Below are 25203 nucleotides of genomic sequence, written 5' to 3' on the forward strand. Positions count from 1 at the left end.
CCTCCATTCCCACTATTCTAAATTCCCAAAGAGATTGTTGAAAAAATAAGGAATATAAAAAAACTCGTTACCTTACCAATCTGGCGCACAGGTCCTTTTTTTCTGGTTAGAGGAGGAGGATGGGTGGGAGACACTACCCGAGTAGTGTTTCGGGAAACGCAACCACACAAATATATGACTTCCCAGAAGTCCTTCACTCCTCCCTCGCACCTCTCGGCAAATGGAGGCCCGATTCCTGAGGTAAATCCCTTTTAATGCGGGAAAACTCACCCTTCCTGGCAGCCCTTGCTTCACCTCTCCTTCTCTCCTCGCCGCTCTGGCAAAATAGAGCTTCAGCAAAATCCTGCGGCTCTTAAACTCAATCTCCTATTAATGAAAGCCAAAACACCATACACCTTCTTAACAACCCTATCAACTTGGGTGACAACTTTGAGGGATCTATGTATGTGTGTCCCAAGATCCTACTGTTCCTCCACACTGCCAAGAATCCTGCCTTTAGCCTTGTATTTAGCATTCAAATTCAACTTTCCAAAAGGAATCACTTTGCATTCATCCAGATTAAACTCCATTTGCCACTTCTCATCCCAGCTCTGCATCTTGCCAATGTTATGTTTAGCCTGCAACAGCTCTCGACACTATCAACAACATCACTGACCATTGTATCATCAGCAAACTTACTAACCCACGTTTCCACTTCTTCATCATAGTCATGGATAAAAACTACAAAGAGCACAAGAACAGATCCCTGCGGGACACCACTGGTCACCGACCTCCAGGTGGAATACTTTCCATCCACTACTGCTCACTGTTCTCTTTTGGCCAGCCAATTCTGTATCCAGACAACCTAATTTCCCTGTATCCCATACCATCGAACTTTCAGAATGAGCCTAATGTGGGGAACCTTTTCAAATGCCTTACTGAAATACATATACAACACATTCTCTGCTTGACCATTGTCAACTTGTATTGTCACATCCTCAAACAACTCAAATAAGGCTTGTGAGGCATGACCTGTCCCTCACAAAGCCATGCTGACTATCTTTAACTAAACTATGTTTTCCAAATACTCATAAATCCTATTTCTCAGAATCCTTTCCAGTACCCTGCTTACCACAGAGTAAGACTAGCTGGTCTGTGATTCTCAGGGATTTCCCTATTCCCTTTCTTGAACAGAAGAACATCATTCGCCTCCCTCCAATCATGTGGTATTACTCCCATGGAGAGTGAGAATGCAAAGATCATCGCCAGAGGAGCAGCAATCTCATTCCTCGCTTCCCATAGTAACCTTGGATAGATCTAATCCAGCCCTGGCACTTACCTATCTTGATGCTTCCCAGAATTTCCAGCACATCCACTTAATATCAATCTGTTCAAGCCTATTAACCTGGTCCACAATCTTCTCACTATCAACAAGGTCCCTCTCTGTAGTGAATACTGCAGCAAAAAACCCATTTCGGGCCTCCCTTACCTCTTCAGACTCCAGGCACAAATTTCCCCCACTATCCCTGATCGGCTCTACCCTCTCTCTTATTCCTCACGTAAGTGTAGAACACTTCTGGTTTTTCCCTAATGCTTCCTGCCAAGGCTTTTTCATGCCCTCTCCTAGCTCTCCTCAGTCCATTTTTGATTTCTTTCCTAGCTACCCAGTAATCCTGTAAAGCTGTGCCAAATCCTTGCTTCCTCAACCTCAAGTAAGCTTCCTTCTTCATTTTACAGGAAGCTCCTTGATTCTTGTAAGTCCCAGGCTCCTTCACCTTACCGTTCCTTGACTGTCTCAGTGGGACAAAGTTATCGAACACTCACAACAAATAATCCTTGACAGCCTCCACATTTCTGTTGTGCCTTTCCCGTAGGACAATTGTTCCCAATTTATACTCTACAGCTCTTGTCTAATAGAGTATAATTTTCTCTCCCCCAATTAAACACCTTCCCATACTGTCCGCTTCTATCCCTCTCCATGGCTATGTAAAGGTGAGGCAGTTGTGGTCACAGTCACCAAAATGCTCTCTCACTGAGAGATCTGACACCTGGCCTGGCTCGTTGCCTAGCACCAAATCCTCTTTGGCCTCCCCCTAGTTGATCTAAATACATATTTAGTCAGGAATCCCTCCTGGACACACCTGACAAAATCAGCTCCATCCAGACTATCTGCACTAAGGATATTCCAAACAATATTGAGGAAATTGAAGTCACCCATAACAACTGTTACATCTGCACTTTCCAAGAGCTGTTGTCAAATTTGTTCATCTCTCTGCTTCTATTGGGGGGTCGATAGAAAACACCCGATAAAGTGACTGCTCCTTACCTGTTACTGACTTCCACCCATACTGGCTCAGTAGACAAACCCTCCTCAACAACCTTCTTTTCTGCAGCTATAATGCACTCTCTAATTAACAATGCTACTCCCCTTCCTCTTTTACCCCCCCCCCCCCCCTCCCTGTTCTTTTTAAAAGACCTAAACCCTGGAACATCCAGCAACCATTCTTGCCTCTGTGAAATCCATGTCTCTGTTATGGCCAAAACATTGTAGCTCCAATCTACTACCAATGTGGTTAGTTTGACAGGAGTATTATATTGAAGTACACACTTAATGGCTGTTGGAGCATCTTTTAGAGATTGTAAAGTATTCTGGTGATTTTCATCTCACATGTATGGTCTGTTTTAGTGGAGAAGATCTTGAAAAGGAGATACCATGATTAAAATTTCAGAACATATATGGATAAGAAGTTAAAGAAACTGAGACATCATTATAAATCAGCTTTTTGAACAGTGCATGAATCTACTGAACATTTGTTTTGGTATGATCAGGTTTGATATGGTTGATGAACAAATTGAATGAATAAATTGATCTGGTTCATATGATTTGACAGCTGTTCTGTTCAGACAAGACCATTGTACCTTTGCCAGTGCTACGAGCTGACTAAGGTTTGTATCAGGAGAAAATGAAGACTGTAGATGCTGGAGAGTCAGAGTTGAAAAGAATGGTGCTGGAAAAGCACAGCAGGTCAGGCAGCATCTGAGGAGCAGGAGAGTCGATATTGTACTTCGGGCTTCTCTGGGTGATCGAATTTCTGAAATATTTTAGGCAAAAGTGAGTACTGCAGATGCTAGAGTTTAGAATCAAGAGTGTTGTGCTGGAAAAGCAAGGCAGATCAGGCAACATCCTAGGAGCAGGAAAATCGACGTTTTGGGAAAAAGCCCTTCATCAAGAATCATCAGGATATATATTTAGGCCACTATCCTCTGGTAGAACATAGCTTGTGTATGTCACGAAATGCTGCACACTGTCTTGGTGGGTGAGACAAACCACACTTTAACTGAGATTTGTATACAGCTCCATTTCTTCCACTGAATCTATTGACAGCTCAGTTGTTTCAGAGTCAAGCATTACAGATGTTGCTGACTGGTTACAATAACTTTGAACTTATGTCCTTCTTCCAGCAGACTTGATGGCTGTAAGAGCAGTTCCATAAGCCTTTAAGCTAAGTTATATTCAATGAAATCATATTCTGTACTTTTGCATCAATACCAGCCTATAAATTGTTCAAATGTTTTACCAGGCTGCTGACAGTATGGATCGGACTCAGGGCCTGTGTATCTTGAAATTGACTCAATTGAACAGTTTAGTACTCAAAGTTTGTGAGAAGATTTGTAGCTCGGGTGCACGTTGCTGTGGTTCTGTTCGCCGAGCTGGAAGTTTAGTACTGTTCAATAGTCAAAAACATTTAATCAGGGTCTTTGCGGTCATTATCAGAAATAGTGGATGATTTTAATCTTCTTAGCCTTTTAGTGTCCAAGTGTAAAGAAGCATGATTGCTCGCCATTATTTGTCAGTTATCTACTAATCCTAAAAGCAAAGGTTGATTATTTAGTTAAAACAATTGGCGTTCTGACAGCCTATCAATGGATTGTCAGCCAATAGTAAGGTGTTTGCTTTTGATGTCTCTCATATGTAGCTTTATATTCTTTAAAATTTAAAAGTAAAAATCTTTTTTGCATTGCAATGCCTTTCTTTTTATATTTTCTCTGGCTTACTTCTCTTTTCTCTATTATTAAACCTACAAGCTTCTGCCTGTAGGTGGCATTCACACCTAAAATGAAGCAGTGAAGACATCATGAAATTTTTTTTTGTACACATTTAAAGAAAAAGTAAAATGATGAATCAATCACATCTATACCAGATAAGGCCTCTTTAGTATGAAGAATATTCTTTTTCTGTGGGTTTTCTGTACTTTGTTCCAGGATTGCTTTTGGTGGAAGTTATTCTTCAGAACTTTAAAATGAGTGTTTTGTTTTAAATTGTATCTGTTGTGAGTTAACTGTAAACTAATTTTTGTTTGAAAGTGTGAGGCAGAAATAAATACTCTGTTCTTTAGTCTTGTAGTCTTTAGCTTTGGTTGTATTTGTAACTCCAGCTCTGAATTCAGAGAAGCTAATGGTTGACTGTAAAGAAAAAATGACTATTGACATACAATTCTGCTATCACATTTTAGACTTTAGCATCTATTTAGTGTCACTAACATACTATTACCACTAGCTATTAGTGACTGACACCATGATGTAATTTGTGGTTTTCTATGTTAGTGCACATAGCATATACCACAAATACAGACTGATACAGATGCCTTGAAGTTTATTAACAAAACTAACTATTCACATTGATACAATATCACAGTCTGGGTTCTATACTTATTGTGCTTGCTAATGTTATTCTATATTACACACAAATAACTCACTGACGACACTGACTTCCTAACACACTAAGAGAGTGACTGAAGGGGTGGTGGGTACTTTAATACAAGAATGTGGAAAATTATGATGGCATGCAATTGTATTAAAGGTGCAGGCCTGTCTGGTCTGGAATCTATCCCATAATACAACACTGGTCAATATCTAGCCCTCAAGCAACATCACAAAAACACATTATCTAATAATTATCACACTGTTAACCACATTCATAATAAAAAAAAACATGTTGGCAGAATACAGATGTTTGTCTGTGATGCTGACACAACAAAAATAGAAACTTCAATTAGCTAAAAGATGCTGACACAACAAAAATAGAAACATCAATTAGCTAAAAGATGATGGGCTAAATGATCTATTTCTTTCCTTGACTTACCTGTTTAATATATTGAATCTAAATTTTTATTCAATTGCCTCCTGATTTCTAATAACCAAGAATATTCTCTTAACCAAACAGTTAACATACATTAAGCACCAATGCAGATTTTGACAGAAACAGAAAAGTCAATTCAGTTTCATCGCAGCCAAGTAGGGCCCACATGGTTCCCACAGCAACAAAGGAACAATTGGCAGAGTATGCATTTACAAAGTTTTGTATCACACCTTTAAGCAGCAAGTTCACAAGGGCATGATAAAATGCCAAGGTTATTCCACAATTGATGCACCAAGGTAGACAATGGAGGGATAAGAATGTCCTTCCCTATCTATTGTTTTTGTGAGGATTCAATATGAAATGATCTTAGGCAGTAAATCCAGTGCTCATGGTTATCGTCCTAAAGCATGAGATTGTTTCTAATTCAATGGCAACAGTCATTCTCACTTGGAGAACTGAAAATCACATAAAGGCTAAGTACATAATCTGCAGGATTTGTTGCAGCAGCCGCACCACAATAAACCACTTGCCCTAATTAGAAGCTTTTAAAAACCAAGCCACTTATTCATAACTTTCTAATATATGTTTCTTGTTATATCCTTTCTTTTCATTGTTTTTGTCTTGGTGATATGCTAGATGTAAAGCAGAACTGAGACTAATTCAGATCTGGTATGAACATTTGTTCATTATAGAGATGCTGATTAACCAAATACTGGCATTTATGCATGGGGCAGTCAATGTGCTGTTCTCCACAAAAACAAAACTCCATGGAAGGATCTAACCCCAAGTGTATTTTACATAAGCAGGTATGGATTTTTTGACATCCTTCAATGCAGTTTTCAAGTTCAAGGCAACTGATTACATTATTGCCTTGCCTGGAAAATCTTTGGATCATCTACATCACAATGTTTAATTTTCAAAGCAATTAAATTAATTACATCACTGAGGAGGATAAGTATAATTAAGGTACACGTTTTATGTATACAATATAGTTACAGATTCACAAAACAGATGGCAAAGATGAAAATGCCAAAGGTTTTGCAGTTTCACTTTACAATTTGCTTCTAAGCATTTTATTGTTCTATATTAATTATATACATACAGGTTATTGTTATAATCAGATTGCTGTTTTGAAAATGCTAAGTAACACATTTCCTTTAATGGTGCTTAATGAGAATAATTCTAATTAAATATATAGATTGAAATCTCCTTAAATTTGCTGTATAAATACTTCGCAAAGCTTACAAATCACAAAATGCAAGGTTTGATGCTGACCTTAGCTAAGATGAAGTTAATCAACTGGTCTCAACATTTCCAGGGTGAGCGGGGGAAAGTGCAGTAAACAATTCAGACCCTACTTGCTACCAGTGATCCAAATGAAAAAAAAAGAGATGTGCAATTGTTGACTAAACATAAAATGGGTACCATTGTAGTGGTCTTAATGGATGAATAGCTTGCTGGCTGCCTTGCCTTACAATTAAGAAATTGCCCATTTGGCTCAGCATCATAGTGTTGTGAGTCTCCATAGGAAAGTACTACAACATGAGTTATTTTCTTCACGATAGAATTATAATTCGAAGAAAATCTTTGAAAACAAAACACCTCCCAAAATGAAGATTACATCACTTGACAAAAATATAAAATTGTTATGATGCAAAAGTAAACCATTCAGTCCATCCTCTCTGCATCAGGACTCTGAAAGAGCATCATGATGTGATGTCATCTTTCTGCTGTTCCCTGTAACCCAGTACATTGTTTCTTTTTAAATCATCGTCAATTGCCCTCTACTTGAAATTGCATCCAGCACAAATCCAGACAGCTCATTTCAGATCCGAGCCATGCATTCTGTGCAAATAAAAATCATGCATCACTTTTACTACTTTTGTAAATTCCATTAAAGATTCAGCTGCTTGTTCTTTATTTATTTATGCTTGGGAAAAGTTTTTTTTTCCTGTATGCATATCCAGACCTCTTATGATTTTGAAAACTGCAATCCCACAACTCATTCCACTGGTTTGAAGCCCTCCCTGTTGTAGCGCCTTTCTAGCCAGGCATACACATTATCCTCTAATTTCTATATTCATTTGCACAGATTAATGGAAATTATCAGAGATTACACTCTCTGAGGTTCTGCCTGTTAAGGTTCTACCAAGCTCCCTAAACTCTGACTGCAGGATTACATTTCTGGTTCTACTATGCTATTGATATCATTGGCATATCACACTCTCCCCGAAAAATATTCTGAAGCTACTCTGACATCATTTACCGCAGCACCAGGGAGAAAACATACCATCCTGGAGACTCTTTATGACTGTAGAAACAGCTGTCAGTTTCTCTAACTAATGAATCACCTAATCACTGCGCCTCTTTCACTTCGCTTTCTTCCCTAATGTACGGCAGGTCTATCCAGAGGTATAACGGGCTTGCTACTTGTTACGCTCCTCTATAGAACCATCACGGTCATCAGTAACCAGAATAGAAAATTGATTCTCAAGGAAGACCTTAAGGGACTCCTGTTTTCCCTGAATTGTTCTTTTGAACTGTCTGGCAGTCATGCATTCTCTATCTGTCAGTTTGGCCCGAATGTGTGGCGTGACCACTTCTCTGAAAGTGCTATCTATGTCACATTGAGCCCCAAGGATACAGTAATGTGATTCTAGCTGCTGCTGGAGTTCCAAAACCAAAACCAGTTTAAGCAGCCAGTGACATTTTCTGCGTGTGTTTGTCTAGGTCATGTAAAGTGTCCATGATTTCCCACATGCCATAGAATGGGCATTCTGCATGGGTGAACTGCCATCCCATAACTTTGGCTTACTTTTCTACTATTAAAATATAAAATTTCAAGTTCTGATTTATTTCCTTAACATGATACTTTCTCTAGGGATATATTTAAAGGGATATTAAAGAAGTGTTGATAACTTTGTTTGAAAATAATGGATTTCTTTTTAGCACATTCTAAATTGCTAATCCCTCCATTGCAGAAGTCGGTTTGCTGCATCTCAGAGCCAAGTAAATGCATTGCTTAAGGGTATGAGAGGATGGCAAGGTTCAAAGAAGTGTCCTGGAGCCTAGACCAGGAAGAACAAAAGGGGGCAACATCAGAACTGGGTGCTTCCAATCTGCATTGGAATCCACTGAAGGATGTTGATCTTTTAAACACTTACTTACATAAATAAGCTTGTACACTCCTGCCTACCTGGTCATGGTAACTGCTTTATGAGGAGCTTATGCCCGAAACGTCAATTCTCCTGTTCCCTGGATGCTGCCTGACCTGCTGCGCTTTTCCAGCAACACATTTTCAGCGCTAACTGCTTTATGCCATGGGCAGCAAAATATTGTGGTCAATTAATTTGGTAATCTCTTGAACCGGCTGTTCATTTCAAAATGGCTGGTGAGCTGCTGACTTCTTCACTAGCCCACCTACTATATTATGGGGGCAATAAAGGATGAGCAGGAAGGTGCTGGGTTTGCCAGTCCTCATAATTTACATGCTGCTGTGTCCACACTCCACCCTCATTGAAAGAAAACACCATAAAATCCATTCCAATTTTATCATAATTAATACACTTGCAAACAATGTAAAACCCTTTGCTTCTTCGAAACAAAACAGAATAGGTTACATTTTTTTGTGAAACTACCTTATTTTTTAATGTTCAGAAGAAAACTCAAATATGATACAGCCACAAAATGTAAGACTAGGTTTTATTTGCTTTTAAAATGAGCTCTAGCTTAGAAAATATTGAGTAGAAATGATGAACTTTCAATATAAGTGAATGTTTTAATGGAAATTTGAGTGCTGTGGGGAGTTTAAATGTTGCTCTCAAACCCTTGGGAACCAAGTTGAATTCAAGCCCGAAATAATGAGCTGAAAGTCTCTCTTCTCTACTGATTTAAGTTTTAAATGAAGAATGTTGGGTTATCACATTAAATCTTAGCAGTTGTGATCTAATACAGAAACACTTATCACAAATTGCCTTCCTTTACTCATGGTTGATGTGGGTGCTGGAAAAAAATTCACACTGGGATTTATTTTCAATTGCAGTAATAATTTTATTTTAACCAGAGTTAGTCAAATCCCCTAGATTTGCAAATTAATAAGATTCTTAAAATGTAAAAAGAATACTTTGTGCAATTAGCAGACGGCATGTTTCCTTTGAATGCCACTGGCAAATGTAATTTAATTAATCTAATTAGCCATAATAGTTTGGCTCCTTCTCAGTGGTCATATACAGAAAGGATCTGGTTCACAGAGGAGGTGACCTGTCTGTCCATATGGCCTTGCATTTTTTTTAATATTCAAAAAGTAAGATAATTTGATTGAAGGAGCTAGCAGCAGATTTCTGAGTGTAACAGTTCACTCATTCTGAACAGCCTGCTACTCGATTCTTTGGTTCAATAATTTCAAAATAGCAGAACTTTCAGAGATCACCAATTTCCAAAATGTCCAATTAGTATGTTTGGTAAAAGGGTATAAAAGAAATTCATCCTAAAGCAAACCGTGAGGTTTCATTTTCCACAATATACTTTGATTTGGCACTTATCAAAAGTTTTCTGGAATTCCAAGTACATTAGGCCTACTGGTTTTCCTTTAACCAAAGTAAATATCATTCCTTAAATTTCCCTTTCACAAACCTGTGCTGATGCTTCCACATTATCTTACACTTGTTAAGCATCCAGAACAAAGCTCTTTAACAATCGATTCTATCACCTTCCCACAACAGATGGCAAGCTAACTGGTCTATAACTTCCTGTTTTCAGTCTCCCATCATTCTTGAATAGAGGTGTCATATTTACTACTTCCAAGTCACATGGAACTCTTATCTAGAGCTTAGGAAATTTTGTGATATTAACATCAATACATCTGCTACCTCATGAGCCACCTCTTTTCATCCTGAAGTTGAAGTCTACAGCTCTATCAACCTGAAGCTTTAGAAGAATTGTAAACTGTGAAGAGGGCAGTTTAATCTGTCATGCTTCCCTCGTGATTGTAATTTCAGCATGTTCCTCATTTCTTTCTACCTCCTGATGTTAAGTTATTACTGGATTTTTGTTTTATATTGTCTTTAGGTAAAACAGAAACAAATATTTGTTCTCTTTATCCACTATTCACCCTATTGTCACTAAATCACCGGCTTGTTAAGTGCAGAAGGGGACCACATGACCCATCATACCTGCAATGGCTCTTCAAACAAGCATCTTTACCAAGTGCCATCTCCTCCTTTTCCCTGTACCTTTCCCTGTACTATTTTTATCCAAGTAATCATTAATATCCTCTTGAATGCCTCAGTTGAACTTGACTCCACTATATTTATAGGCTGTGCATTCCATACCCTAGGTACTCGCTGTATGAATTTTCATTTCTTACCCTGGCTTTTTTGCACATCACCTGAAATCTATATTTCTTTTACGTGTGGGAACAACTTCTCCCTATCTACTCTATCCAGCCAGCTCATGGTTTTGAAAACCTCTATCTAATCTCTTCTTAGCCTTTTTCTCTTCCAAGAAAACATTTCCAACTGCTTCAATCTATCCTCATAACTGAAGTTTCTCAATCCTCAAACCATTCTTGTAAATCACTTCTACACCCTTATTTTTATAATGTGACACTTGAAACAGTGCTCAATATTTCAGCTGAGACCTAACACGCCATGTAGAAGTTCAATATCACTCTATGCCACTATTAATAAAGCCAAGGACATTGTACACTTTATTTACTGCTTTCTCCACTTGTCCTGCCACCTTCAATGATTTATGCACATATACACCCAGATCACTGGTTACTCGTGCACCCCTTTAGGATCGTATCCTCTGTTTTAAATTGTCTTTCCATGTTTTTCCAACCAAAGTTGCATTGCTTCACACTTCTTTGCATTGAACCTCATCTGCCACCTATCCAACCATTCCACCAACTTGTCTGTGTCCTTCTGGAGTTCCACACTGCCCTCTTCACAGTTTGGAATTCTTCTAAAACTTCAAAATCATCCACTGCACACCAAAATCCAAATCATTAGTACATATCAGGAAAGGCAAGGGTCACATACTGATCTTTGGGGAACTCTACTACAAACCTTACTCCAGCACAAAAGAAACATCCATTGACCATTATTTTTGTTTCTGATCACTCAGCCAATTTTGTATCTATGATCTATAACTTACCTAAGTCTGTTGTGTGACACTGCATCAAACATGTTCTGGAAATCCATATCGATTACGTCCCTTTTAATTTTGTTCTTTCTTTCTGCCTTGTTCTTATGATTCTGTATCTAAGTATTTGAACCTAAGATGGTACCTTGTCTGGCAACAGTATACACTTTTCACTGTACTTCTGTACTTCTGTTCTTGAGTACATGTGACAATAAAAATCTAAATCAAAATCAGTAGCAATACCCTTCTCAAACCTGTTAACTTCACAAAAACTCAGCAAGTCAGTTAAATTAAATTTGACAGTGATTTTTGCCAGGAAGTTGAGCAAGTTCCCTCCCAAATCTTACAAAACTTGCTGAACTAGTTGCCAGTCTCTTCCCTATGATAAGTATCACATCTGATTTCTACCCATATCACCACAGCTTCCTTCTCGAACAACTTGGCATTCATCAGATGTCTACCAAATGATGAAAAACCATGGCGTAGGCACCATCTTTAAAGGTCCATTGTACATCTGATAAAGCACAATCAATTGAATCTGCCCTGCATGGTTCCAAGCATTTGTGTAAGGCAAAGAGGGGAAATCAGTAACTTACTTTGAGGCAGGACTTCCTGTTTTCCCCCTGGACCAGCAGTGGAGGCTATAACACCTAACGATACCAGCCTGGATTGAGGTTGTCACCTTGTAAAGCAGTCTCAGTTGTCTGCAAGAATGGCCAGCATCGTAGGAAGAAGGCCAATGACCTTCTCCATGCCACCAGCATAAATACTATCATCTTCTCCTAACATTCAGCTTTCCTCGATCTCTAACACTGTACTCATATCCCACAAAGACTCATCTCACTATTGGCCGGGACATCTTCCACACTTACTTTTGCACACTTCAACCAGATTTACCCCTCAATATTCAAGATTCAATCCTTGTCAACCAGCAGCCATATCTATCTGATACAACTATCAGATCACATATATATGCTTCAATGTACGCTATCATATATTTACTGTGTTGTAAATGCTACACATATTCAGATACGGAGTCTTTGGTTATTTTAATAACATCTAGTCTTGATTGTTCAAGACTATACGTTAATAGGTTTTCATTTTTTCCATCTTTCCATTCTCTAGGTCTGGTTTCCCATATTCGAATCTTATGCTCCTACCTTGTCTCTACTCTTTGATACACCTCATCTTTCCACATTTGATCTCTTTTGTTGTAGTAGGGCTCCTAGGCCAGACCTTGCTTGCTCCAACTCCTTTTCTTTTCTATTTTTTGTCTTTTTTTTTCTCTCTGTACCTCTACTTACCTCTTGTCCTGAGCTCAGATGGCATCGATGGTGTGAGAGCCCAGCCAATCTCAGTGAGCCCAGTAGTGAGGAGAGTGAGCCCACTGCAGAGCTCAAGTGGGCCCAGCATGGAGGAGAGTCAGCAAAGTGTGGACCTCAAGTGAGTCCTTACTTACTTTTCTGGGGTGAGCACAGGACCTGGCACTGAAATCAGCCACTGCTCCATCAGTGGGAGCAATGTCGGCAACGTAGGCCCAGCTTTGAAATATGGTGCCTGAGGATTGGTGACTTCGTCGGTGGTTGAGTCCGGTACTGGCAGTAGCGAAGTGGTGATGAAAGGGCATCACAATGACATAAAAATGAGAGACACAACTCCAATGTTGGTTGATCTGGCTCAGGAGCAGTGAGGTGGTAGTGTAGGAGTATTGGCTGAGTAGTAAAAGATGGCACCTGAGGATCAGCGATTTCAACATTGGTTAGGTCTGATGTAGATGGCAGAGGAATGGTGGTGCAGGCATTGTTGATGGTGATAAGCTGGCTCAGGACTGATAACTCTTTTAAGGCTATATCTTTCCTTTTCATCCTTGTTCCTAAATTACTCAAAAAGACACTGAATCGTGGAACAAATGAAAGCTATTCACCGTATCTTGTTGTATTCTTACTACAAAAACACGTGACAATAAAATCACTAATTAATTAATTCATTCATTCAGTTACCAGTTTATTTAAAACATACTCTACCTCCCTAGTTATACAGGCCAGAAGAACATTGGCCAAGCACAGTTCAGGTGTAGACTACCTTAGCTCTTTCTTTCTCCATTACTGGTACCAGTGCACCAGGAACAAAAACCTATTTCTCGAATACCACATTGTTTAAACTACATATTCATCTAATTTTATATATCCAATGCCAATTTTCACGCAAGTAAGAATCCAGATGTTTTCGAGGATCTGATTTTTAATTTAGTACCTAGCTTCTCATACTATCTATGCAGAACTTCTTTACTAGTTAAACCTATTTGATTGGTATCCATATAGACTCTAAGTTATTCACCAACCCTGAGCAGATACCCTGAGCCCTAGCACTGCACAAGCAACACAGCCATCTGGTCTCTTGTTCTTTGCTGCTGAGAATGGTGTCAATCCCTTTCTTTATACTGTTACTTCCAGTACATTCCTTCTTGATCCCTGCACATGGATAGCTTTCTGTACCATGATGCCATGATATAATTCAACTTCTCAGGAGCTGAAGAAAAGGCCCTTTGCCAGTGACTTTTAATGTATGCAGAAGGCCTGAATTTGCCCCTTCCTTGTAAGGTCAATCCCATTTTTGAAAGATTGAACTGTGATATTACATTGTGAAGATTTTTCATACAAGGAGAACAGAATGTTGACCTTGCAGAATTGAACTCAGCTCATTATTTTATTCTGAATGTGCTCCTCCGTGATTTTCACAAGTAAAGAGGATCTAATGAATGGAAATGGAGAAGGGTATCATCAGATCTGTGACTCTTAATTGGTACTTGCCCATTATTATATAGTTGGTTATTTTGCTTCATTAAAGAACAACTACCGAGAATCAGCAGGGCATACAGGAAGAAGCATCTTTTTGACAATTGTACATTCTGCTCTATGAGGTGCAACACAGGAGGGGAGGACAGCCAGATTTATGCTGCAAGAAAGAAAAAGGGGGTTGATCAGGTATATGCTGCCTCCTACCACAATAGATAATGTAATGTGTCACCAAGTGTGGATGATATAAAAGCAAATTACTGTGGATGCTGGAATCTGAAACCAACTGAGAAAATGCTGGAAGATCTCAGCAGGTCTGGCAGCATCTGTCAAAGCTTTGACAAAGGGTCAGTTAGACTCAAAACATCAGCTCTTTTCTCTCCTTACAGATGCTGCCAGACCTGCTGAGATTTTCCAGCATTTTCTCTGTTGGTTGTGAATGATGTATGGTTTTGAGAAGAGCATAACATAAAACTGCATATAGTTTTGGATGATTCAAATAGAGATCATATCCTTTCAGTGTCTAATACAGACATTGTGCCATGATTTTCAGGCAGCATCAGAAACAGAGTAAGTGAATTATTGGTACATTTCCAATTCCATATTCAATACAGTTTGAAGCTTTTATTCACATTGTAAAATTATAGGAGGCATACACTTAGCATATCTACATCTTGTATTTTGCACATACTGCCAGGTTTTCAACAAGGATAGACATACCAGGTAAACTCATTATACCATACTTACAGTACATTTTTTGGCATATTATTGAAGGCAGCTACAATGACGCAGCAAGGGTCAGACATTGCTTCACATTTTTATCTCAATGAAGGAAACAGTCAATGCTGTCATTAGAGTGACCATAACCAAGGGCATAGCTCGTGAAAGGACTGAAACCATTGAAGATTACAATATCTGCAGACTTGGCCCCATCTTCTTGTAGTTCCACAGATGATGCAGTTGCTCTCCCCTCCTTGGATACCATTCTACATGGTAATCCAGAATTGTGTCATCCATATCAAGGAAACTTGGTCTTTGAGGGCAAGAACAACTTGAGGTCATTCTACAAAGCCATCTTCTGCGGTGTCTAGTGCAGTGCTGCAAAAGAGATTGTACTCTAGGATTACAGGGGATTCATTGATTCTCTATATAATCTGGCTTGGTTTGATTTATATAATATTTTAATTATTTTGGAGAGACTTTTAGCTTTGCATTGTGGCCAAGTAGACTCTGTGTTGTTCAGTAACAAAGGGGAGCTAAATTGTGGATGTATTGCTGAATGGAGAATGGAGATATTGCAGTCACACCCAGGCAGGCTGGAAAGGGGCTGTTCTCATTGCTTTTCTTCCTCTCCCTTCTTCTCAATTGCTCACCATTTATCTGGTGGCAAGTGCTCCACTGACATGATGGCAACTGTGTACAGTGCGTAGCAAACCATCAAAAATCTTGATGCTATCTGTATGAAGTGTTGGCAGACTTCTCCAGAGTGGATTAGGCAGCAGTGGTATTAATTCAATACCTGAGTGATTTCCAGATCAAAAGTGGAATGATTTTCATTGTAAGCATGCTGTTCATGTGCACGTGTTGTGCACCAATGTAGTTGTCTTCTGGTTTGACTTGGTGGCTCGATTACAGACAGCACACAGTGGATCACCAAAGTAAAGACGCATCATAATTGATGCTAGGTTACCAGACCTGGTTGAACAATATCTGCATGCTGAGTGAGTAGAATCATTTTTGGTGTGATACCTCTCAAAATTGCCACTTAGCATCCCCACAGTAATGATCATGAGTCAATGGTATTCTGTACAGTGGGTAGCCCGAAATCCACAGAAAGCAATGTGTTCACTGTTCTTGTTTGTCATGAGGGAATGAAGCATATTTAACTCCCTTGGAACTCAGAGAGTCAATGATCTCCCTTGTGTAACAGTGGTCAGCAAATTGGGAGATATTGTAAATAGCACTTATTTAAACTTGGAACAAACAAAATCCATAAAAGCTGGTTTCATTGGCTGCCTTCAGAGACATGAGTGTTGCTGTCCACACTACACCCGAGGTGCAGTTATTTACAATTGCTGCAAGGAAGCGAGCCTCTGTGACTATGTATTTAGTGAATTGCAAAAGTCTGAAACACTGTTCCTCACTAAAATTTAGATAAGAGAATTGATCCTTAAGCAATTTAGTTAGAAATAGCCTTCTTCTGAGAACTCTTTTCATTCTCTTCCTCTATCTTCGAAAAACTTGATCTGCTCTGTGCTAACTTTACTTATTCTCCCTATACTTTGGGGAATAGATACTACCATATCTATATCAGAGAACAATTGATTTGTGCAAAAAACATTGGTATCAGGACAAAGTCTTATAGTACATTCCACAGCAAATCAGTAAGCTTCAATAATGTTAAGGAAATCAGGAAGCCACCAAACATGACTTAATTATGTCAAGAGCCGATATAAATGAATCAGCAATTAACTGATATCTAGCTGATGATCCTGTATATTGCGCTGAGAGTGTCTGTGTGTGGGGTGAGTGGGGGGGGGGGTACAGTGTGGGGGGGGGGGGGGGGGGGGTGGGGTGGGGTGGGGTGCGGTGCTGTGGCAAATATGGCCCTTTACTGCTGCCATATGCATATTCAGTTTAAGGGTTAAGATTGGATGCTCGATGGAGTATTGAGCTGCAAAATGGCAAAAAAAAAGGTTACAGGCTATTTGGGGTCACAATTTATCTCTTGCATATTTCTGATGCACAATGCATTGTGTGCATCCAGCACCATCATTCTAATGTTGGGTATGATTTGCACCATAGGGTCATAGAGTTATATAGCATGGAAATCAGCCTTTAACACTCCAGGGAGAAAAAGCCCCGGCCTATTCAGCCTCTTCCTTTAGCTCAAACCACCCATTCCCAGCAACAGCCTATTAAATATAGATGCATATGCTGTCAGCAACACTTTGAAGGAAACAAAATTGTAATAATAGCACTGAAAGACTCGGTGCTATGAAGCAACATTTCAAGACCAGCATTTTTGCAATACATCATCCCTCTATTAAAATTAAGTACCATCTTACATTCTGTGCTGAAGTATTGGAGTAGGGCTTGAACCCACAATCATCCAATTCAAAAGGAACCCTAGTAACATTGAATGGAGTCAACCCTTCCATTTTCTCCCCAAACTGTCCCCTGCTTCTTTATTTCCTTTGTTTTCTATTTATAAGCTTACTTATTGTGAGAAATAAGAAATGTAGTTTTCTGCAGGTGATATAGAAATGTAGTTTTATAGGTGCTAGTGGAATGTAGCTTCTGTAGATGGGAGAAGGGTGAGACATTATACAAACAGTCACGAAATTCTTGTAGCATGTAGTATACTTAAGGCTAATGAATATAGGTGGTCTTTTAAAGAAGTAGTTCTAAAGAAAATAGTTTAAGCTAGAAAATAGTTTAAGCTAGGAGTGTTGTAGCTGACCACAAAAGAAGAAATAAGGGCGTTTTCACAATAAAGCTTATAGTAACAGAACAAACAAAGAATAAGGAATGCAGACATCCAGGGACGGCTTGGTACAAAGATAAGGAAATTGAAAAACAAGTGAGGTAACCGACTTGTGATAGGACCAGAGAGAAAAGGGAGGCGTGTTTCAGCAATTCGTAAACTAGACAAAGAACAGCTACATTCTCTGTTACATGCGCATTTCTACTGGACCATAGAAGCGCCCAGATTTGCAAATTCGTAATAAATTGTCCTTGTTTCCAAGGCTTTGTCTCCGGCTGATTTATAAGTGAGTTCTGTTTCTCACAATTGGGGGCTTGTCCAGGATCCAAAACTCCGACCGCTCGACACTCTTGGGATGACGGGGGAGTTGCACCTCGCCGATTTTGGCAATCTCCTACTCCCTTGTTTGCTGTTTGTGGTTTGGGCGAATACGATCCGGACTGGGAGACCCTGGAAACAAGGCGGGCAGACGCGGCGGGTTCGGTCGGGCAACTCTTGTGTGCACAAGACCTGGGTCTTAAAAAGGTCTTAAGGTCTGGAAAAAGATGTATCCAGGTGATCGGGGTTTGCAGCGACCAGTAAGAGCTGTGGGGTTTTGCAGTGACCAATAAGAGCTGCAGCTATTGCCACACAAGTTAGGAGCCGGCAGGACCAGGTAACTCTGTGCACAGACCAAGGTAAGGAAAGAGACCTTTAAGTATTGCCTTGGTGGTCGGGACGACCTTAAGTGGTCGGGAACGTACGAGAAGCACGGGGAATTGACGAGATCTAAAATAAAGCATATGTCAATGGAAAACAGCCCGTGTCAGAAGGGCTAGTAGCTGAAGGGCTACTGAGGGTACACTTTATAACTAACTTATGGCCAACCATCCAGAAAAATATTTAAAAGCTAGAGGGGTCGTTGTGGGAAGCTCAAAGTGTCTGTGAAATATGGTGTCTGTGTGTGTGTGTTTGTGTGTGTGTGTGTGAGAGAAAGAGAGAGAAAAGAGCTGTCCAGCTAGTAGAAACTTTAATCCTTTGTGATCCGGTTTGAATGCATATTTGTTTGTTGGTGATTGAATGTTAACAGTTGAAGTCTCAAAAAGCATATAATTGGTCAGATTAATCGGACAAGTAAGGTGTCTAGTCAGGACCCTGAAGGGGGTGTGGAAGAAGGTGACACCGGACCCCGTTAAGATTAATTAAATTTGTAACAATGGGAGGCACTGGGAGTTGCCTGGGTAACAATCGATCTGTAAAGAATATTAAAGGGGAATATATTCCGCCCGACAGTTCTTTGGGGAGAATGTTGGGTAATTGGGAAAACAACTCCTGGACGCGGGAGAAAGATAAGGCTACAATGATAAAATATTGTTGTTTCGTTTGGACTAGAGAACGTATTAAGGCGCCTGGTATTTTTTTGGCCCAAGTATGTGTTCGATGAGAATTGGCTGTGTCAAGATTTTAATATATATGTCAATCGAAAAGAACCTACAGTCAAAAAGAGTCCGATTATGCAGCTTGTTGGATAGGGAGCGCAGGAGTAAAATTATGTTCCATGAATACGGAGGAATCAGGGAAAGAACAAAAGAAAAGAATGAAAAAGGGAAGCCACAATGGGATCCCTTAATGTGTTTGCCGCCCCCATATATTACTCCCCAGAATGAGCCTACAGCTCCCGAAGTAGAACCGAGTCCAGACATAGAAAGGGGAACGGATTCTGAACTAAAAGATGCAGAACTTAGGGGGCCCAGAGTCACTCGAGCCACCACACGTAAAGGAGGGGCAGAGATAATGGAAAATGCAAAATTATGTCCCTTACGAGAGGTTCCGATTGGGGAAGGTACAATTGGATACGTAAACGCTCCCTTAACTAGCAGTGAAGTTAGGGTCTTTAAAAAGGAAATGAAAAGTTTAATAGAGGATCCGGTTGCACTGGCCTAACAATTAGATCAATTCCTAGGACCTAATTTATATACCTGGGGAGAACAGATGGCAATTTTAGGAACGTTATTTTCAGGGGAAGAACGAGGAATGATTAGGAGAGCGGCTTTACAGGAATGGGAAAAGAAGCACCCACTTGGGGAAAAAGGGGCCCCAGCAGAGCAGAAATTCCCAAATGTTGACCCTCATTGGGAAAATAATGGCAGAGAAGATAGGAAGTCAATGAGGGATCTACAAGAAATGGTAATATTAGAAATTAAAGAGGCGGCACCTAGATCACAAAACTTTGTTAAAGCCTTTGAAGTACAACAAGAGAAGGATGAGACCCCTTCTGCATTTCTTAAAAGGCTCAAGGAGGCCACAAGGAAGTATTCGGGAATGGATCCCGATAATCTGATAGCACAGGAACTCTTAAAGGTCCAGTTTGTAACTAAATCAGGGCCGGACATACAAAAGAAATTACAGAAATTAGATGGATGGAGTGAAGAACTGTTACGAGAAGCAGAAACAGAAAGCCAAAATGATGGTGGCTGCAGTAGAAGAAATAAGAAAAAGAAGAATGGGATCAGGGGATAACAGGAAAGGTAGGGGAGGATACAAAAGACAAGGGTCAGATACCCGAGAAAGGAGGCAACAGGCAGGGTGTTATCATTGCGGGAAAGTAGGGCATTTTAAACGGGAATGCCTGGAATTAGCACGAGAAAGGGAAGCCATTTCCCTAATGACCTTAGATGAAGATTAGGGGAGTCAGGGGTTCCTTCCTCCTGAGACCCACCGGGAACCCTTGATAAATTTAAAGGTGGGACCTGAAGGGGAGGAGGCAGTATTTTTGGTGGACACGGGAGCGGCATGGTCATCCCTAAGTTTTAGACGATTTACTTGTGTCAGGACAAAAGAAAGATGGCATGAGGTTGGCCACCAACAGACTGTTAAATTTTCTAGGGCAACAGGGTTTAAGAGTATCTAGGAATAAATTGCAATATGTAGAGAAAGAGGTGAAATACTTAGGACACCTTATTAGTGAGGGCACTAAGCGCATTAACCCTGAGAGAATTAAAGGGATAGTAGAACTGCCCCTTCCGACCACCAAATGAGAATTACGGAAGTTCTTGGGGCTAGTGGGCTATTGTAGATTATGGATAGAAGCATACGCCCAGAAAATGAAGGGGTTATATTACAAATTGACAGAATCTGAACATGAAAGACTGCACTGGACAGAAGAGGAAAAGAAAGGGTTACATGAGTTGGAGCGTAGTCCAATCACTAGCCTGGGAAAGGAATTAATACACGAAGAGTTGATAGGACAAGTGTTGAAAAGTTTGGAATTACCCCGGGAAATAGCTATTGTCCACATACCTGGGCATCAGAAGAAGAACACTCTAGAAGCAAGAGGGAATAGGCTAGCAGACAAGGCAGCCAAAGAGGCAGCTATGAACCTTACAGTAACAAAAATACGGGTTCTCATGCCCCTAGTGGAGTCCCCTTCCGTGAACCGTGTGTACACGGAAGAAGAGGAAAAGAAATTCCAGGAAATGGGGGCCACTAAGACAACCCAAGGAAAATGGATTCTCCCGGCTGGGAGGGAGTTATTAAGTGAACCAGTCATGAGAAACATCCTAGCCACCTTGCACCAAGGCAGTCATTGGGGCTCCCAAGCTATGTGTGACATAGTGTTAAGGAAGTACGGATGTAAAGGGATATACACCTTAGCTAAGCAGGTATGCACAGGATGCCCAACTTGCCAAAAGATTAATAGGAAAGTAAGAAGCGAGGAAGTACCTAACGCCGAATTTACTGATAAGTTTCTGAAAAATTATATTGTGGCTCTTGGTTCTTCATTGTCTTTTCTTAGGAATAAGGGTCTACTGGCACATTCACCATCTTCAGAGTTCACGGCACATCAGATAAAACCGGGAGATTGGGTTCTGATAAAGACCTGGAAAGATACTAAACTGCACCCAAACTGGGAAGGGCCATTCCTCACTCTCCTGACTACCGAAACGGCAGTATGGATTGCAGAAAAAGGGTGGAGCCATCACACTCACGTTAAAGGTCCGGTAGGTGCTCCTTCTTCCTCGGCAGAGTGGGAAGTTAATCCTACAAAGGACCCTCTGAAAATCAAGCTGAGCAGAAAGACTGAACTGAAATAAGAGACTTTTAAAATTACTGCCATTGATTTAAAGAAAATTGCTGTAAGTGCTGCGTGAACTCACTTTTCCCAGACACAGGAGCAAGGAGTGGGTGAGTACAGGGATAATATTATAAAATAGGTACCATGAATAGAGTTACCAGCTTCATCCTCTTAGTGTTAAGGTTTTACGAAATAAGGTTGGCATGTTCAAAACTATTAAAAGTCCCTGAATCTAACTACCCGCAAGTAATAAAGATTGATGTTTGCAGCTTAGTAGACTGCGGAGATGTAAAAGATCAGAGAGAATATAATTCTTTTGAAATCAGTCTCCAGACACAGATGCAGGAATCATTTGGTGTACAAGGATGGCCACCCGACATCACTGTTCATAGAGATCCCTTTCGCCCGTCCCCGGAATGTACTGATGAGAAATGCAACCCAATATACCTCACAATTAAAAATACCTCCTCTGAAGAATCCTTTCCTACTCGCTTTCTACCTCCCCGTGAAAATAGGAGTCGACCCTTTAGTAGTAACCTTATGGTCTTAATGGAAGGCCCTGGGGACCCCCTGAAAATATGTAGGGGTGCGATGACTGGGAGGTACCCTGGGAAGTGTTTTGTTGGCTGCTGTTTCCAAATAATGGTAGAAAAGGGAAAACAAAAAGAACAAAAATCCTATATCCCTGACAGTGACCCGAAATTGGTAAAAGCGATAGAGGTCAAAGACTTAAGACAGACCATTGAAATAGAAACTGGATACGGGGATGCAAATGCCTGGGTTGAATGGGTGAAATATACGGTAAAAAGCCTAAATAAAAGCAATTGCTATGCATGTGCCTCAGGTAGACCGGTGGCTCGGGTGGTTCCCTTTCCGCTCGGGTGGAAGTGAGACAGGGCTGATATACTATGCATGATAGCCCTATACCAGGATGAGACGGCGTGGGGAAACCCTAGTTGCTGGACATTGCTATCGATGTTTCCTTCCCTAAAGAGGAGAGAACTAAAAACTCCCCCTATATTTGCGAATGCGGTTGGGAACCATACCTCCTGTGTACAGAGGAATGGAACAGACCAGTCCCGATTTCCAGGAGACTTAAAGCTATGCTCGGAAGTTGAATCAGTTTCCGAGACAGAGTGGGGAGGGAACTATTCAGCCAGATACCCTGAGCGGATTTGTGGTGGAAAGATTTTAAGACCCACTATGCTCTCTAACTGGCGAGGCACTTGTGCAATTGTACAACTGGCAATTTCATTTACCTTGGCATTTAAGAAAGAGGAGATGGTAGTAAAGAAGGATGAGCGAAGTAAGAGATCGATATTAGGTACTTCCTTTGACGACAGGATTTATCTTGACTCCATAGGGGTTCCCAGAGGGGTGCCTGACGAGTTTAAGGCCCGCAACCAGATTGAAGCAGGTTTGAATCATCCCTATTTTGGTGGGTAATGATTAACAAAAACGTAGATTGGATAAACTACATTTTTTATAACCAACAAAGATATATTAACTACACTAGAGATGCAGTCAAGGGAATTGCCGAACAGCTTGATGCCACTAACAGGATGGCTAGAATCATGGTTTGGGAAGTGGAAAGGGGTGGTAGTCTGTTCTCACATCCTTGATAATAGTGGTAGGGGTACTAGCAGCAGTTGGTTGTTGTATTATACCTTGTGTACGAGGATTAACCCAACGATTAATTGAAACAGCCTTAGCGAAACAAATGACCCTAAAGGGTAATCAAGCTGAGGGACTCCATCTCCTGAACAACAAGGGAATGGGCACCCTTAAGAAACTGGACATAATAAATGAGGGTGCAGAGAATGAACAGCGAAGGGAAAGTCAAAGGTTACTTCATGAATTCGAGAAACAAATAAGATTGTGAACCTCTGCACTTGAGGGTGTGAAGAGGGCAGATGGTTCCCATACCAGGAGTCGAACCCGGGCCGTCTGGGTAAAAACCAGGAATCCTAGTGTACGTTCAAGAAAATAGAAGGGGAGTTTAATTTAGATAAAGAGAAGTCACGTAGTGGGGAGAGGGGACCTCATGCAGCGCAAAGATATAACTATGTACATGTTCCAATGCTCATTGCTCATCTGCTTAATGCATCTGAAGCTCTTTCTTGCAAGATGTAAGATTGTGAACCTCATCGCCAAGAAAGCGTAAGAGGGCAGAAAATAAGAAAATGAATTAAAGGAAACTTAATAAGTGCAGAAACTACAGTTTAAAGAAAAGAAAAGGGAAAATTGTGAGAAATAAGAAATGTAGTTTTCTGCAGGCGATATAGAAATGTAGTTTTATAGGTGCTCGTGGAATGTAGCTTCTGTAGATGGGGGAGGGGTGAGACATTATACAAACGGTCACAAAATTCTTGTAGCATGTAATATACTTAAGACTAATGAATATAGGGGGTCTTGTAAAGAAGTAGTTCTAAAGAAAATAGTTTAAGCTAGGAAAAAACTATGGAGTGTTGTAGCTGACCACAAAAGAAGAAATAAGGGCGTTTTCACAATAAAGCTTATAGTAACAGAACAAACAAAGAATAAGGAATGCAGACATCCAGGGACGGCTTGGTACAAAGATAAGGAAATTGAAAAACAAGTGAGGTAACCGACTTGTGATAGGACCAGAGAGAAAAGGGGGGCGTGTTTCAGCAATTCATAAACTAGACAAAGAAAAGCTACATGCTCTGTTACGCGCGCATTTCTACTGGACCATAGAAGCGCCAGGATTTGCAAATTCGCAATAAATTGTCCTTGTTTCCAAGGCCTTGTCTCCAGCTGATTTATAAGTGAGTTCTGTTTCTCACACTTATCTTTCATTTTGAGTTCTGACAAATGGCTCATGTGGGTGTAGGACCATTTAGTGCAGCCACTTTGGCGCGAGCGATTCGGCGTGACTGGTTTGGCGCGACCCATTTCGGCGCAGACCCATTTCGGCGCGGGCGATTCGGCACAGCTCTTATTTATTCCTTTTCAGGCTTACTTACAAGCATTAATGAAAGCAATAAAAAGAAAAATAACATTTATCCTCTTCAGTAAAAATGTTAAAAAGAAAATAGAAATGAAAGAAATAAGGCAAATACAAAATTGTTAATGGCATTTTAACGGATTTTATTTTATTTTAATAATTTGTATATTAATATGTTTTATTTTAATATATTTTAATAATTGTAATAATAGTAGTTTAATAACTACTACTGAATAACTACAAAACAGTTCTGCACCAAATAGGTCTGTGCCGAAATATATTTTATTTTAATATATTTTAATAATTTTAATAATAGTAGTTTAATAACTACTACTAAATAACTGTAAAACAGTTCTGCGCCAAAATGGGTCGCACCAAACCGACTGCGCCGAATGGTCCCACTCTGGGCTAATGTATTACTGTTGACATGAGTCTGCTTTGAATTTCTGTTGAGAATGTGGTGCTGGAAAAGCACAACAGGTCAGGCAGCATCCAAGGAGCAGGAAAATTGACATTTCGGGCAAAAGCTCTTCATCAGGAATGGGTTGAGGGGCTTGGGGGCCCTGATGAAGGGCTTTTGCCCGAAACATCGACTCTCCAGCTCCTTAGATGCTGCCCGACATGCTGTGTTTTTCC

The 25203-nt window shown here is 40.3% G+C and overlaps 1 protein-coding gene and 1 long non-coding RNA gene across 2 annotated transcripts in view; one reads left to right on the top strand and one right to left on the bottom strand.

Moving 5' to 3' along the window:
* Positions 1–25203, bottom strand: part of LOC122551638 (voltage-gated inwardly rectifying potassium channel KCNH7-like) — a 470988-nt gene that overhangs the window by 114699 nt on the left and 331086 nt on the right. The gene's annotated exons all lie outside the window — the stretch shown is intronic.
* LOC122551639 (uncharacterized) overlaps positions 24203–25203 on the top strand; it is a 49676-nt gene continuing 48675 nt past the window's right edge. The window contains exon 1 of the long non-coding RNA XR_015757697.1: positions 24203–24388. This is a non-coding gene — a long non-coding RNA (uncharacterized LOC122551639). The remainder of the gene's footprint in view (positions 24389–25203) is intronic.

This window comes from Chiloscyllium plagiosum, unplaced genomic scaffold, assembly GCF_037043375.1.
Source record: "Chiloscyllium plagiosum isolate Xiang-an unplaced genomic scaffold, Cpla_swu_hap1 HiC_scaffold_7, whole genome shotgun sequence".
Classification (NCBI taxonomy): domain Eukaryota; kingdom Metazoa; phylum Chordata; class Chondrichthyes; order Orectolobiformes; family Hemiscylliidae; genus Chiloscyllium; species Chiloscyllium plagiosum.